Source organism: Adiantum capillus-veneris, chromosome 17 (genome assembly GCF_014529385.1).
Source record: "Adiantum capillus-veneris isolate H3 chromosome 17, ASM1452938v2, whole genome shotgun sequence".
Classification (NCBI taxonomy): Eukaryota; Viridiplantae; Streptophyta; class Polypodiopsida; order Polypodiales; family Pteridaceae; genus Adiantum; species Adiantum capillus-veneris.
Window position 1 is genome coordinate 92,597,632 of NC_140947.1, and position 14,830 is coordinate 92,612,461.

The window sequence follows — 14,830 nt, forward strand, 5'->3', positions numbered from 1 at the left end:
ACCGCCTACAAATACGCGTCGGACGAACCACCCGGCCATAGCCACCGTCCGACAGCTCCCCCGTGCTAGGGCCAACGTCCGAGGACGTAGGCGTGCACCTGTAAGACCGAGCGTCCCATACCACCCAGCCTCACCTCCTCGAGGTGACCTCGCGCACTCCTAGCCTCTGGGCTAACCACTGGCACTCTGCCAGTGGAAGTCGATAATTGCAAATGAGGCCTTGGCCTCCCTTTTATAATAATGGCTGGCTTCACACTACGTCCGCCCGGACACTAGACGCCCATCCCGACGGCATCTGAGCTAGATCCCCTCTCTTGTGAGCGGGACATAACAGCTCCATAGGGTCTCCAGACATGAAGATGGGTACAATCATAGATAGGCTCCAAGTATCACGCAAGCCCTCACCCATGGCACGGTTAAACATAACTGCTAGAAGCTCTGCTAGTAGATCTTTGGCGTGTATGAAATGCTCAGCCACTAGGCCATCATGATCATATGCTCTCCCAGTCCTCATCCTGTCAATGGCTTTCTTCACCATCTCAGCGGGGTGAAAAAAGCACATGTGTGGGCATGGATCGGGGGGGGGGGGTCGGGAAGGGGCGACTCTCCAGGTATTGTGTACAAAGATGATGCATACTGACCCGAGGTCTCTGAAGAGGTAACGGGGCGGGGGGGGACTGCTCATGATAGAGCCGCCATGCCTCACGCGAGTCCTGACTCAAGAATAACTGGTACAGATCCTGCTCTAGTCGAGCCAAAAATGCCCTCTTCTTCCGCCGCACCAGGCATCGGAAGTCAATCTGTGACTGTCTGTGAGAGTGATGTCCCCCAAGAGTACCTCCCTCTGAAGTCTAGCTCTAGTCTGGCGACACACCTCATCATACCAGCTGTTCTGAGGCATGCTCCCTGAACGGCGTCTTTGCTCAAGCTGGGTGTGTGGGTATGCCTCTGCTGTTGCATCATGTAATGTCTGTGTCAGTATAGTAGTAAGCTCCTCCAGTGGTCGCCCTGGTTCCTTAGTGCATAGTCGTCTGTCGATCCCGTCTATGTATACAGAGTTTGTCTCCCATGTGAAGATGTAGCGAGTAGGGGCTGCTACCCGTGGCCTGTGTGATACACTAAACTGGAAGGAGATGGTCATCGACACAACAGCATGATCCACTGCCACCCCTACCAGTTTGGACCTAACTATGAGATCCTAGATACTAGAGATGAGATTCCGTTGTGCCATGACATAATCCACTGTGCTGGCTCCATGTCTGTGTGGGAAGCATGTGAAACCTCCCGCAACAGGAAACCTTTGTAGGCCATTCAGGATGGCCAGTCCATGTGCAGTGCCCATATCTATTAGGTGTCGCCCATACTCAGTATATTCCACATCCCGCGATAGTCTGGACAAGCCCGTCTCAACAACATCTAGCTCCCTCAGCATTTCCTCCAAAGTATCATAGAACACTGTCTGCTGATGGGCAGTTCTAGCATTGAAGTCCCCTAGAATTATAATGTCACCATCTCTAGAGAACTCCCATATGTCATCATCAAAAATAGAAAAGGGGATTGTCCTCTGGTGATGCATAGATTGACGTACTCGGGGGAAAGTAGCAAATAGCAATGTAAAGATATCTGCCTATCTCTGCTTTCATCTCACCCACATGTACCTAGCCTATTCATCCCTGCGGGCTATATGTATCATTGGCTGCAGATCCTCTCTAGATAACACTGCCACTCCCCCTGAGCCCCATCCTCTGTGCTCTGATCGCGTCTCCTATCTGTAAGCTGTCTCCCATCTGTATCCACTTATGTGAGGCAGGGATTGCCCAAGGGCCTGATGTGTCTCAGAGTAGAAGATGATGTCTCTTCCAGTAAAACTATCATCAAAAGCACCTACATCAAGACGCATAGATCCATTACAATTCCAGGCAGCCATTTTGAGTGTGGTCCCATAAGTCCCGCACCGTCATGTGGAGCGTCGCTCTAGTATTACCACTTCCATCTCGTCTCGGTAAAAAGCAATCTTGCCTTTTCCCCTTGCCGCTCTAATCTCCGGCATTACCTCCTGCATATGAGCGATCTGCGAGAGGGTAAGATCATCCCCGAGAAAGATGCCCGTCTCTTTAAGAGTTGGCCTTTTCTTTAGGAAGGACTTCTTTGCTTCCATGGAGGGAAAACGGAGGATGAGTGACCTTTCTTTTGAGGTTTCCCCACTGCTTCCATTTTTCTTTATGTTGCCCACTCTCCAGGCTCTTGTGTGCGTCGAATCATGAACCCCCATCAAGGCCATGAGTTCTTTTACCTCCTCCTCCACATTGTCTTTGTCTTTAAGACCGCAAATTCTCACATGTAAAGCGCGCACACGTCTTCTTTGCTCCTCCTCTAGTGTCAGATTAATGATAGTGGGTGTGGACGTGGACAATATCTCCTTGCCTTTTCCTTTCTTGGCAACCTCGATCCATTTCTCGGCCTTATCCGCCTTCTGTTGAGTTTTTGTAGGAACACCTACCCAAGAAGTCGTCATCTCTTTGTGTTGCTCTTCTCCCTCTTTGATGACCCGTACTTGCTCCTTGATCGTGTTGATTTCTTCGATTACTGAGGGTTGCATTCACCCTCTTCCAGTGTGTTTCTTGATCGTGCTTCGGCGAGATCCTTCTTGAGTGACGCAATCTCTTCATCCTCGGTCCTCACCCGATCTTCCAGTGCATTTATCTTGCTTTCTTGGATCAAAACGCGTCCTTCGAGCATTTTTATTGTGCCCAATAGATTCCGGTTCATCTTGGTAATGGTCTCCATCATTTCCTCTTTGCACTTTTGGATGGCATCCTCTAGGGGGTCGGCTTTATCGTTCAGCTTCCTCATGCTTAATCCTCGCCCGGAAAACGATAGCCACTCAGCCCACATATGCATCCACATTACGCATACATTATCTCCCGCATCAAGCATACATTTTGCGCGCCTTTGCAATTTCCTGTGAAATCTGCCAAGAAAATCTGCTATATGAATTTCTGAATTTTCAGGGATTTTTTGTATTTCTGGAATTCTGTCAGCAGATTTCTGAGAGTTCCTAAAAATTCCCCACTGCTGGAAAATTACTGGACCTGGCAGCCGATTTCTGAAAATTCCCTAAAATTCCCTGCTGCTTATATGCTCTGTTCCTGTCAACCTGCTGCAATTTCACCTTGCTGTTGTTCGTGTCTACCTGAAGGCGAGCAGCGAGCACCTATTGGGCGAGCGCCTTTGGAAAGGGCAAACAACTTTGTTAGACGAGCAGGGCGAGCAACTTTGTTGGACTAGCAGCTTGGACGAGCACCTTTGGAAAGGGCTAGGACGAGTAGAGAGAGAGAGAGAGAGAGAGAGAGAGAGAGAGAGAGGCGAGGGGCGAGGGCGAGCAGTCACACGCGCGAGGGCAAGCAGTCATGGGCAAGGGCGAGGGCGAGGGCGAGGGCGAGGGCGAGGGCGAGCAGTCATGGAAGAGGGGCGAGAGAGAGAGAGAGAGAGAGAGAGAGAGAGAGAGAGAGAGAGAGAGAGAAAGAAAGAAAGAAAGAAAGAAAGATTTTTAACGTCTATGTCAGGCTGAAATCGGCCTATGAGACAAATCAAATGTACATGGTGTGTATGTCATCCGTCTATCGGAAAGACAAATGAAACAAAACTGATACAAAACTGAACTGAATGTAGGTAGTGAGGAGTTAGGGCGGAGAGAGAGAGAGAGAGAGAGAGAGAGAGAGAGAGAGAGAGAGGCGAGGGGCGAGGGCGAGCAGTCAGGGACAAGGGGCGAGGGCGAGAGAGAGAGGAGAGGGGCGAGGGCGAGGAGTTAGGGCGGAGAGAGAGAGAGAGAGAGAGAGAGAGAGAGAGAGAGAGAGAGAGAGAGAGAGAGATGAAATGAAATATTAACATCTTCAAAAGGCCAAAATGACCTATGAGACCAATCCGTTACAACTTGTGAAACTGGTACCGTGTCTGAGTACAAAAAAAAAAGAGATACTAAAATGAATCTAGAAGCGCTACTAGTTGGAACTGTGGGGTACGTGTGATCAGTGATACAATGGGTGCCCAATACAAGAGAAAGATACAATGGGTGATGAATCCATCCTCATCTGTACTCTAGATGTCGAGATAGTTGAGAGAGAGAGAGAGAGAGAGAGAGAGAGAGAGAGGGATTAAATGTTATAGTAACGTCTTCAATAGGCCAAAGTCACCTATTAGACCAGAAAGTTACAATGTGGTGGATCTGATACAAAGTCAAAGTACCAAAATAACAACATAACAAAACAAAAAATACTATGGGATCCTAGACTAGTCAATGTGAACTAAGCCAAATGACCGGCTGGCTGGGATAGCTAAATCAGAGGAGATCTAGCATCGGTCGTTGGCAGATGTCATCAAATCTCCTCCATGGTTAGTAGTCTGACCAGGCGTCGTGCATGCCTGGCCAGAGTGCTACAAATCTTCTGATGTAGCCTCTGTCGATGCTGTGTAGTCCTCCGCAATCGTGGGCGCCTAGATTTCCCCAGCCCAATCGCTCGATCGATCAATGTGCCTCTGGTGTGAGACCAATGTGAGCTCTGCTATGGGAGTAGCTCCTGCGGCTGTCCAGTGTCAGCTCTAAAGAAATCTGTGATCCGTCTCTGAGACTGGCTAGCCTCTCCACTCATCAGGCTATCTTTGTGCCTACATAGCTCGAGCAAGAACAAACCCAGGCATCTCTGATCCTAGTATCCCATGACTCTGGAGAGGTCCAAAACCCTCTCTCAACAAGCAATGGAAGCGGCCTCGTATCTCATAGTAGACGGGGCAGCGGCATGTGTAGTGCAACTCTGTCTCAGGCTCCATGTCACACAAGGGGCATGTCATAGCCTCTACTGGTACTCCACTGTATCTCCCAGTCTCAATCCGCAGCTGGTGAGAAGATGTGCGTAACTAGCCAATAGCACATCCTATCCCATGAGACAAGTGGGTGTCCATGTATCTGGGTCTCGTCACAAAACCATCCTCCGTAAGCTAGAGAAAATGCTCTACGTAGAAAGCCATCTTCGTGCCCAGCTCCTGCGCTGGCTGTATCCACGTCCTCCTGCTGTCTAGCTGGGTCAGGTCTTGGCGGATGAGCCTGGTGATCTCGAACTGTGCAAGAGTGACAGATGGAGCATCCAATGAGTACTGGAAGGGTGGCAACCTGTCTAAGCTGAACCCATGTGCCTCAAACCATGATGTCATCTCCCCATACCAGCATGTTGTATCTCCCTGCATGGCTAACTGTCGAGAGGATTCAAGTGCAATGCGAGCATATCTATCTCTAGGAAGTTCCCACATGCAGTGTATGAAGGAGACAAATCTGATGAGCGCCTCAACCACTAGTGGGGGGGCCGCAAGCTCTGCTCGGATAATGGCACGTGGTACTGATGCCTTGGCTCTAATGAGCGGCAACATCATAGAGACGAAAGGTTTCTACATGCTCCCCATCCATCAGTGCGACCCGACCTCCCGTTATGATCCAATGAAGGTCCCCATATCTCAGCTCCATAGAGCAATGCAGAAGCCACCAGGGTGTCAGAGAGCCAGAGCTTCTTCCGAGGCTCCTGAAACTGAACTTGCGAACACATCCTCTCCAATCTACCCAATGCTGCATGGGCTCTAGTCAATCTGGTCTCTTCTGCTCTCCTGAGTGAGAATGCAGGTCTGCTAAAAACCACTCCAAGGTAAGTGTAAGCATTTGTGTACTCCACAGTCTCCTGGCCGTATGTGAATGTAGGTGCTGACCTCATGATCCATTGTGGGGTGCTATTAAACACCATATCCTTGGTTTCACCAAGGTTGACAGACAAACCACCTTCCTGGGCAAACCTATGCAAAGCATCCAAGTGACGTTGCATCCCCTCCGGAGGTTCGGAGATCAACACAATATCATCAGCATATAACAAAAGTGGAATCCATGTCCCTGCCAACTGTGCACCTCTATCACCATCGCTCTCAATGTAGTCAGAAACCTCATCCACATACATACCGAATAGAGTAGGAGAGAGCGGGCAGCCCTGTTTCACCCCAATAGTGGAGTGAACCGGTGTAGATAGTCCCTCAGGGGTGCGTACATGCCCCACTATTGATATGTACAATGCCATGATCCCCCAAATGAGCTGTGTGGGTACTCCCATCTCGTGTAATCTACACATCAATCTAGCTTTGGGTACTGTGTCAAAGGCTTTGCAGAAGTCCGCAAACCTACAATAGATCCGTCTCCCATGAGATCTGCCCTCCTCGATGATGGCCCTGAGTGTGAAGATATGGTCAAGACTAGAGAGCCTCTCCTGAACCCTGCCTGCCCAACTGCACGCATTCCTTCCCTCTCTGCCCATCTACTCGACTGCTGCTCAAAGAATGGATGCGGACAACCGTGCGAGTGTGTGTCCAATCATGAAAGTGCAATAATTCCCAGGCTCCATAGGGTCTCCTGACTTGAGACCCTATGGAGCCTTGAGACCCTACAATAGATCCGTCTCCCATGAGATCTGCCCTCCTCGATGATGGCCCTGAGTGTGAAGATATGGTCAAGACTAGAGAGCCTCTCCTGAACCCTACCTGCCCAACTGCACGCATTCCTTCCCTCTCTGCCCATCTACTCGGCTGCTGCTCAAAGAATGGATGCGGACAACCGTGCCAGTGTGTGTCCAATCATGATAGTGCAATAATTCCCAGGCTCCATAGGGTCTCCTGACTTGAAGATAGGTACAATCATAGATAGGCTCCAAGTGTCAGGCAAGCCCTCACACATAGCACGGTTAAACATAACTGCTAGTAGATCTTTGGCATGCATGAAATGCTCAGTCACTAAGCCATCATGATCATATACTCTCCCTTTCCTCATCCTGTCAATGGCTTTCTTCACCATCTGAGCGGCGAAAACAGCACATGTGTGTGGGCATGGATCGGGGGGGTCGAGAAGGTGCGGCTGTCCAGGTACTGTGTACAAAGATGATGCGTGCTGACCCCAAGTCTCTTTAGAGGTACGTCAAGGGGGGGAGAGGGAGGAGGGGGGGGGGGGGTGCTCATGAAAGAGCCGCCACGCCTCACGTCAATCCCGGCTCAAGAATAGCTGGTATAGATCCTGCTCTAGTCCAGCCAAAAATGCCCTCTTCTTCTGCCGCACTAGTCGTCGGAAGTCAATCTGTGATTGTCTGTGAGTGATGTCTCCCAAAAGCACCTCCCTCTCAAGTCTAGCTCTAGTCTGGCGACACACCTCATCATACCAGCTGTTCTGAGGCATGCTCCCTGAACGGCGTCTTTGCTCAGGCTGGGTGTGTGGGTATGCCTCTGCTGCTGCATCATGTAATGTCTGTGTCAGTATAGTAATAAGCTCCCCCAGAGGTCGCCCTCGTTCTTCAGTGCATAGGCGTCTGTAGATCCCGTCTATGTATACAGAATCCGTCTCCCGCGTGAAGATATAGCGAGTAGGGGCTGCTACCCGTGGCCTGTGTGCTACACTAAACTGGAAGGAGATGGTCATCGACAAGAGCATGATCCACTGCCACCCCTACCGGTTTGGGCCTAACTATGAGATCCTAGATACAAGAGATGAGATTCGGTTGTGCCATGACATAATCCACTGTGCTGGCTCCATGTTTGTGTGGGAAGCCTGTGCAAGCTCCCGCAGCAACAGGAAACCACTGTAGGCCATTCAGGATGGCCAGTCCATGGGCAGTGTCCATGTCTATCAGGTGTCGCCCATACTCAGTATATTCCACATCCTGTGATAGTCTGGACAGGCCGGTCTCTACAACATGTAGCTCTCAGCATCTCCTCTGAAGTATCATAAAACACTGTCTAGTGATGGGCAGTCCTAGCATTGAAGTCAAGTAGAATGATAATGTCACCATCTCTAGAGAACTCCCATATGTCATCATCCAAAATAGAAAAGGGGGACTGTCCTCTGGGTGATGCATAGACTGACGTACTCGGGGGAAAGTAGCAAATAGCAATGTAAAGATATATGTCTGTCTCTGCTTTCAATCTCACCCACATGTACCTAGCATGCTCATCCCTGCGGGCTATATGTATCAATGGCTGCATATCCTCTCTAAATAACACTGCCACTCCCCCTGAGCCCCATCCTTTGTGCTCTGATCGTGTCTCCTGTTTGTAAGCTGTCTCCCATCTCTATCCACTGATGTGAGGCATGGATTTCCCAGGGGCCTGATGTGTCTCAGAGTAGAAGATGATGTCTCTTTCAGTAAAACTATCCTCAAAAGCACCCACAACAAGACGCATAGATCCAATACAATTCCAGGCAACCACTTTGAGTGTAGTCCCATAACTCTTGCACCGTCATGTGGAGCGTCGCTCCAATATTACCACTCTTCCATCTCGGTAAAAGGTAATCTTGCCTTTTTCCCTTGCCGCTCTAATCTCCGGCATTACCTCCTGCATATGAGCGATCTGCGAGAGGGTAAGATCATCCCCGAGAAAGATGCCCGTCTCTTTAAGAGTTGGCCTTTTCTTTAGGCAGGACTTCTTCGCTTCCATGGAGGGAAAACAGAGGATGAGTGACGTTTCTTTTGAGGTTTCCCCACTGCTTCCATTTTTCTTTATGTTGCCCACTCTCCAAGCTCTTGTGTGCGTCGAATCATGAACCCCTATCAAGGCCATGAGTTCTTTTACCTCCTCCTCCACATTGTCTTTGTCTTTAAGACCGCAAATTCTCACATGTAAAGCGCGCACACGTCTTCTTTGCTCCTCCTCTAGTGTCAGATTAATGATAGTGGGTGTGGACGTGGACAATATCTCCTTGCCTTTTCCTTTCTTGGCAACCTCGATCCATTTCTCGGCTTCATCCGCCTTCTGTTGAGTTTTTGTAAGAACATCTCTTCAAGAAGTCGTCATCCCTTTGTGTTGCTTTTCTCATAGTTACAGGGGAGGAGGGGGACAGGCCCTAGGGCCGGGGGACGGCCGTAACCAGGCCGGTAACGGCTGGGAACGCCGAGGGCCGGACGGGCGGGTCGCAGGGGGGACGGCCGGGGCCGGACCGGGGTCGGATTCAAAAAAATGGTCGTTTTTTACCGTTTGCAACGGCTCTGTGCAGCCCCAACTGCCATATTTTTTAAGCCTTGGCCCTTGGGAGGCTATAAAAGGCTCCCTTGGGCCTCTTAATACTCATAGTCTCAATGCTCAATGCTCATTCCATTTCCCTCAAGCTCAAGGCTCAAGTTTGAACTTTGAAGCTCTCCTCTCCCTCTCCATTTCCCTCAAGCTCAAGGCTCAAGTTTGAACTTTGAAGCTCTCCTTTACTCTCTTTCCACACAAGCTCTCCTCTAACCCTTCTAACTTCTAAGCTCTACTCTCTCGAGTCTCTCCACCATCATGTCATCTCAAGCCAACTGCACTTCTCAAGCCGCTTCTTCTCGAAGGAGGCCCGCCGTGCAAACGTGGTCGTGGTGGGATGAAGTCGACTTTAGCTCGCGTGGCAAAGGTGGCGGTGCAAGACCATGGACATGCAAGCTATGTCCATACAAGAGATCGGGTGGTTCAAACAAAGTGCGAGCCCATCTTCTTCATGAACCCGGTTACGAGGTGAAGTTTTGCCCTCATGTAGCTCCCGAGAAGAGGTTGGATCTTCTTGAGAAACTCACGGTGTATGAGGTTGCGGAAGCGGCCAAGAGAGGCCATTTTGTTGCCGTTGATCCCTCCGCCACGGCGACACCACGAGAGCAAAGGGAAGCCAACCTTGACGACATCTCTCGAACCTTCAAGAGCCATGGATCTACACCGTCCTCTTCCCTTCCGCATCGCCAAACCACTCTCAACGAAAATTGGAATCCTAAATTGTAGGAAGAGGTGGATAGGTCGGTTGCCCGATTCTTCTTCCACGACCACATTGCCTTCCATGCTTCGCGATGAGTTTCCCTTGGCATATGCACATTGCAATCTTCCATTTTGTATTCATAATGGGTTATAATTTCTCGACTCTCCATACTAACGCAACATGCTCTATTTTGTGTGGATAGGTCTCCATACTTTCGAACCATGGTTACGAAAATAGGGGAATATGGCTCCTCTTATGTGCCACCTTCATCCGAGAGGCTTCGCACCACCCTCCTTGACAAAGAGAAGCTTGCCGTGGAGCAGGCGGCCCAAGCAACAAAGGATTTGTGGGAGACCAATGGCGTCTCTCTTCTTGTAGATGGATGGAGCGACACCCGCAAGCGGTCCATCCACGGGGTGGTGGCCTACTCTCGGGGGGAGATGTATTTTGTGGAGTCACATGATGCATCCGATAGTGGCAAGGCCGCCGAGATGCTTGCTGCGGAGTGGACAAGCACCATAGAGATCACCGGCCCGGAGAATGTCCTTTGTATGGTTGCAGATGGAGAGGCGTCAAATAGGGCAGCCGGAGCTATCATTGAGGGCATGTATCCCAGCATCCATGTCACATTTTGCATGGCGCATTGCCTCAATAACCTCCTCAAGGACATAGGGAACTTGTCATGGATTTCACCCACCATTCGTGACGCCTCTCAAATTGTCTCCTTTGTGCTCAACCATCAAAAAGTGCGCCATGAATTCTCAAAGAGGAGCCACTTGTCTTTGCTCAAATATTCAGAGACAAGATTTGCATTCAATTGGCTTATGCTAGGCCGCTTGTCTACATGTGGCGGAGCCTTAAGGGGCCTCTTTCTAAGTGATGAGTTCCAGGCCATGCCGGAGTCTACATCAGCAGTAGGATTGAAATGCCGAGAATGGGCCGACGACGCCGCTTGGTGGGAGGAGGTGAAGACTCTTGACGCCATGGTCAAGCCTATTCTACACCTACTTCGAGTGGTGGATGGCTTGCAGCCATGCATTGGCAAAGTCTACGAAGCCATGGATCGGATGATAGAGGCACTTGAGAAGCTTGTGCCTGACCCTGTTCAGTATGCGGAGATTCATGGCTTGTGTGAGTCGAGGTGGAATGGATACTACTCTCCACTTCATGCGGCAGCTTGTGTGCTTGACCCTGAGTTTCAAGGAAGGTGTCAAGAGACCGACAAGGAGGTGAGCAAAGGATGGCGGCTTGCATTGGAGCGCCTTGAGCCTAGCAATGACATTAGGCGCAAGATTAGAGACGAGCTACTCAACTACAGGCAAAAGAAGGGCTCCTATGGATGTGTAGATGCACAGCTTGATCGCCCAAGCATGTACCACTAGTTGCTTGGAGCAACTATGGAGTGTGTACAGCCACATTGCCTCTAAGAAGAGGAATCGCCTTGGGGTTCAGAGGGCCAATGATTTGGTGTTTGTGAGAGCTAACTTGCGCATGCTTGCCAAGAGCGTCACACACAAGGCAGATCCTTTCACTGAGTGGGAGATGGCACAAGAGAATCCATCTATGGCCGATACTCTTTTGGAGGAGCTAGAGGAGGATTTCGAGCCTCAATGCGAGCCTCCCGAGCCGGAGCCCTCATACGTTGCTGACGACCTCGACTATGACGACGATGTGGAGATTCAACAGGCGAGCACTTCTTGAGTTTGATGATCATTGATCACTCGACTCTCGAGTCTAGACTCTTGAGTCTACGACTCTACCTACTACATAGCCCTTTGTACTTTTTGTTATCCTTGAGGCCTCAGACTTGTCCCAAGTCCTTTAGGCTTTTTGACTCTTGAGCCCTTGTGGCATGCACTTCTCATTTTGTATCCATCAATCATCGATGTTTTATTAGCACATTTCAGCCTATATGACTCGTGTTCTTTGGTCTATTTAGTGTAAATTTATGGTCAAAGTGATGCTCTATGTGTGTGGCATGTGTGTAGGTCAAAAAATGCCAAAAAAACTCTCTTTTTTTTTTGCCGTTCCGACCCCCGTCCCCGTTTCTTGACTTTCGCCGTCCCGACCCCGTTCCCGACCCCGACCCGCCGTCCCATGTAACTATGGCTTTTCTCCCTCTTTGATGGCCCGTACTTGCTCCTTGATCGTGTTGATTTCTTCGATTACTGAGAGTTGCTAATCGCCCTCTTCTAGTGTGTTTCTTGATCGTGCTTCGGTGAGATCCTTCTTGAGTGACGCAATCTCTTCATCCTGAGTCGTCACCCGATCTTCCAGTGCATTTATCTTGCTTTCTTGGATCAACACGCGTCCTTCGAGCATTTTTATTGTGCCCAATAGATTGCGGTTCATCTTGGTAATGGTCTCCGTCATTTCCTCTTTGCACTTTTGAATGGCATCCTCTTAGGGGTTTGCTTTATCATTCAGCTTCCTCATGCTTAATCGCCGCGAGGAAAACGAGAGCCACTAAGCGCACATATGTTTCCATACTATGCATACATTGTCTCCCGCATCAAGCATACAATTTGCGTACCCTTGCAATTTTTGCAAAATCTGCCAAAAAAATCTGCTTTCTGAATTTCTGAATTTTCTTAGGTTTTTTGAAATTCTGTCAGCAGACTCTAAGGATTTCTAAAAATTCCTAAAAATCCCTAAAAATTCCTTGCTGCTAGAAAATTCCTAAACCTGTACCTCCTCCCGAGGGGGGGAGAGGAATGCAAGGCAAAACCAGAAAATGCAGCGGGGTTGGTTGCAGAAAAGTGCAGCGGCGAGGGGGCTGGCTGTAGAAAATGCAGGGCGCAGCGGGGGTCGTTGGGCGGGGCAGGGCAAGGGCGTGGCAGGTGGGGGCGAGGCTGGGCGGGGTTGGACAGGTGGGGGCAGCGTGAGGGGCGTGGGCAGTTGAGGGAGCGCGAGGAGGTATGGCAGGGGAGGGGCAGCGCGAGGGGCGTGGCAGGTGAGGGCAGCGCGTGAGGCGGGGATGGGCAGGTGGGGGCAACGCGTGGGGCGGGGCTGGGCGGCGCGAGGAGGTGGCAGGGGTAGGGGAGGGGCAGCGCGAGGGCGTGGCAGGTGGGGGCAGTTGAGGGAGCACGAGGAGGTATGGCAGGGAGCGCGAGGAGGTATGGCAGGGGAGGGGCGTGGGCAGTTGAGGGAGCGCACGAGGTATGGCAGGGGAGGGGCAGCGCGAGGGGCGTGGAAGGTGAGAGCAGTGCGTGGGGCAGGGCTGGGCAGGCGGGGGTGGAGAGAGAGAGAGAGAGAGAGAGAGAGAGAGAGAGAGAGAGAGAGAGAGAGAGAGAGAGAGAGAGAGAATGAAATGTTATATTAACGTCTTCAAAAGGCCAAAATGACCTATGAGACCAGAGCGTTACAATGTGGGGGAGAGAGAGAGAGAGAGAGAGAGAGAGAGAGAGAGAGAGAGAGAGAGAGAGAGAGAGAGAGAAAATGAAATGAAATGAAATGTTATACGTCTTCAAAAGGCCAGAATGACCTATGAGACCAAACTGATACAAAAGTGGTGAATCTGTTACAATGTCTCAGTACCTTAGTACTAAAGTACTAAGTGTGAAAAGTGTGAAAGTGTGAAAATAAATGTGAAAAACTAAATACAAAGTATTAAATAAACTTCTTAGGAGCATTCTGGGTGTCTGGCTAGAATGCTTCTAATCTTTGTTGTAGTCTCCTCCGGTGAAGTGTGCTTCTGCATCTCGGTCGTGGTCGTCTCGATTTCCTAAGCTCAATTGCCCTGTCAATGAGGGTGCCTTTGGTATGAATGTGGGTACTCCTTTGTGCTGGCTGTTGGCCTCTTGCTTCTCCTTCCACTCCTGCTTTTCTCGATCCAAAGAAATCTGTGATCTGCCTCTGAGGCTATAGTGCTCTTTGTCTTCTCATTAGATTATCCCTGTGCCGATGTAGTTCCAGTAGGTACAAGCCTAAGCATCTTTGATCTTGGTATTGCATGACTCTTTCTAGAGGTGCAAAAGCCTTCTTTAAATAGGCAATGGAAACGCCCACGTATCTCATAGTATACGGTGCAATGGCATATGTAGTGTAATTCTGTCTCCGGCTCCATTCCGCATAACTTGCAAATTCTGCTCTCAGATGGGATTCCCCTAAATCTGCCAAATTCAATTTCCAGCTGGTGTGAGGATGTACGAATCTGACCAATAGCACATCTCAAACCATGAGACACGTGGGTATCCATGTAGCTCGGTCGAATCACAAATCCATCTTCAGATAGCTGTAGGAAGTTTTCTTTGTAGTCGGCCATCTTCGTGCCCAATTCTTGTGTAGGGTCTACCCATGTCCTCTTAGTATCCAACTGTACAAGATCCTGACGGATGATTTTATTAATCTCCGTTCGTGTAATTGCCAGTGATGGAGCCTCAAGAGAGTATTGGAAGGGGGGTAATCTTTCCATACTGAACCCGTGTCTCTGAAACCACGAGGATAGTTGCGCATACCAGCATGATGTATCCCCTTTCATTGCTAATTGTCGAGAGGATTCGAGGGCCGGTCTAGTATATCGGCAATTATTTGTATCCCACAAACCATGTATAAAGGACACTGATCTTGTAAGAGCTTCAATTTCTATCGGAGGGGCAGCTAGTTCCGCTCGGGTAATCGCGTGTGGTACGGAGGCCTTGGCTCTAATCATTCGGGAAATCATAGATACCAAAGGTCTCTCCATTGACTTCCAATTATCCTGATCCACAGATGGTCCCCAAATCTGGACCCCATAAAGCATAGCCGAAGCCACCACAGTATCAAAGAGCCAAAGTTTTGTTCGTGGTTCCTGAAACTGCACTTGTGAACACATCCTCTCCAACCCTCCCAAGGCCACAGAGGCTCTCGACAATCTAGCATCCGCTGCTTTCTTAAGAGTAAACTTCGGTCCTGCAAATACCACACCAAGGTATGTGTATGCATCTATGTACTCTATTGTATCCTGGCCATATGCAAATGTAGGTGCCGATCTCCTAACCCACTGCGCGAAGAGAGAGAGAGAGAGAGAGAGAGAGAGAGAGAGAGAGAGAGAGAGAGAGAGAAATA

The 14,830-nt window shown here is 49.8% G+C and overlaps 1 protein-coding gene across 1 annotated transcript in view; it reads right to left on the minus strand.

Annotated features, from left to right (window-relative positions):
• LOC147437714 (WD-40 repeat family protein / beige-like protein) overlaps positions 1 to 14,830 on the minus strand; it is a 168,731-nt gene that overhangs the window by 96,564 nt on the left and 57,337 nt on the right. The window lies entirely within an intron of this gene.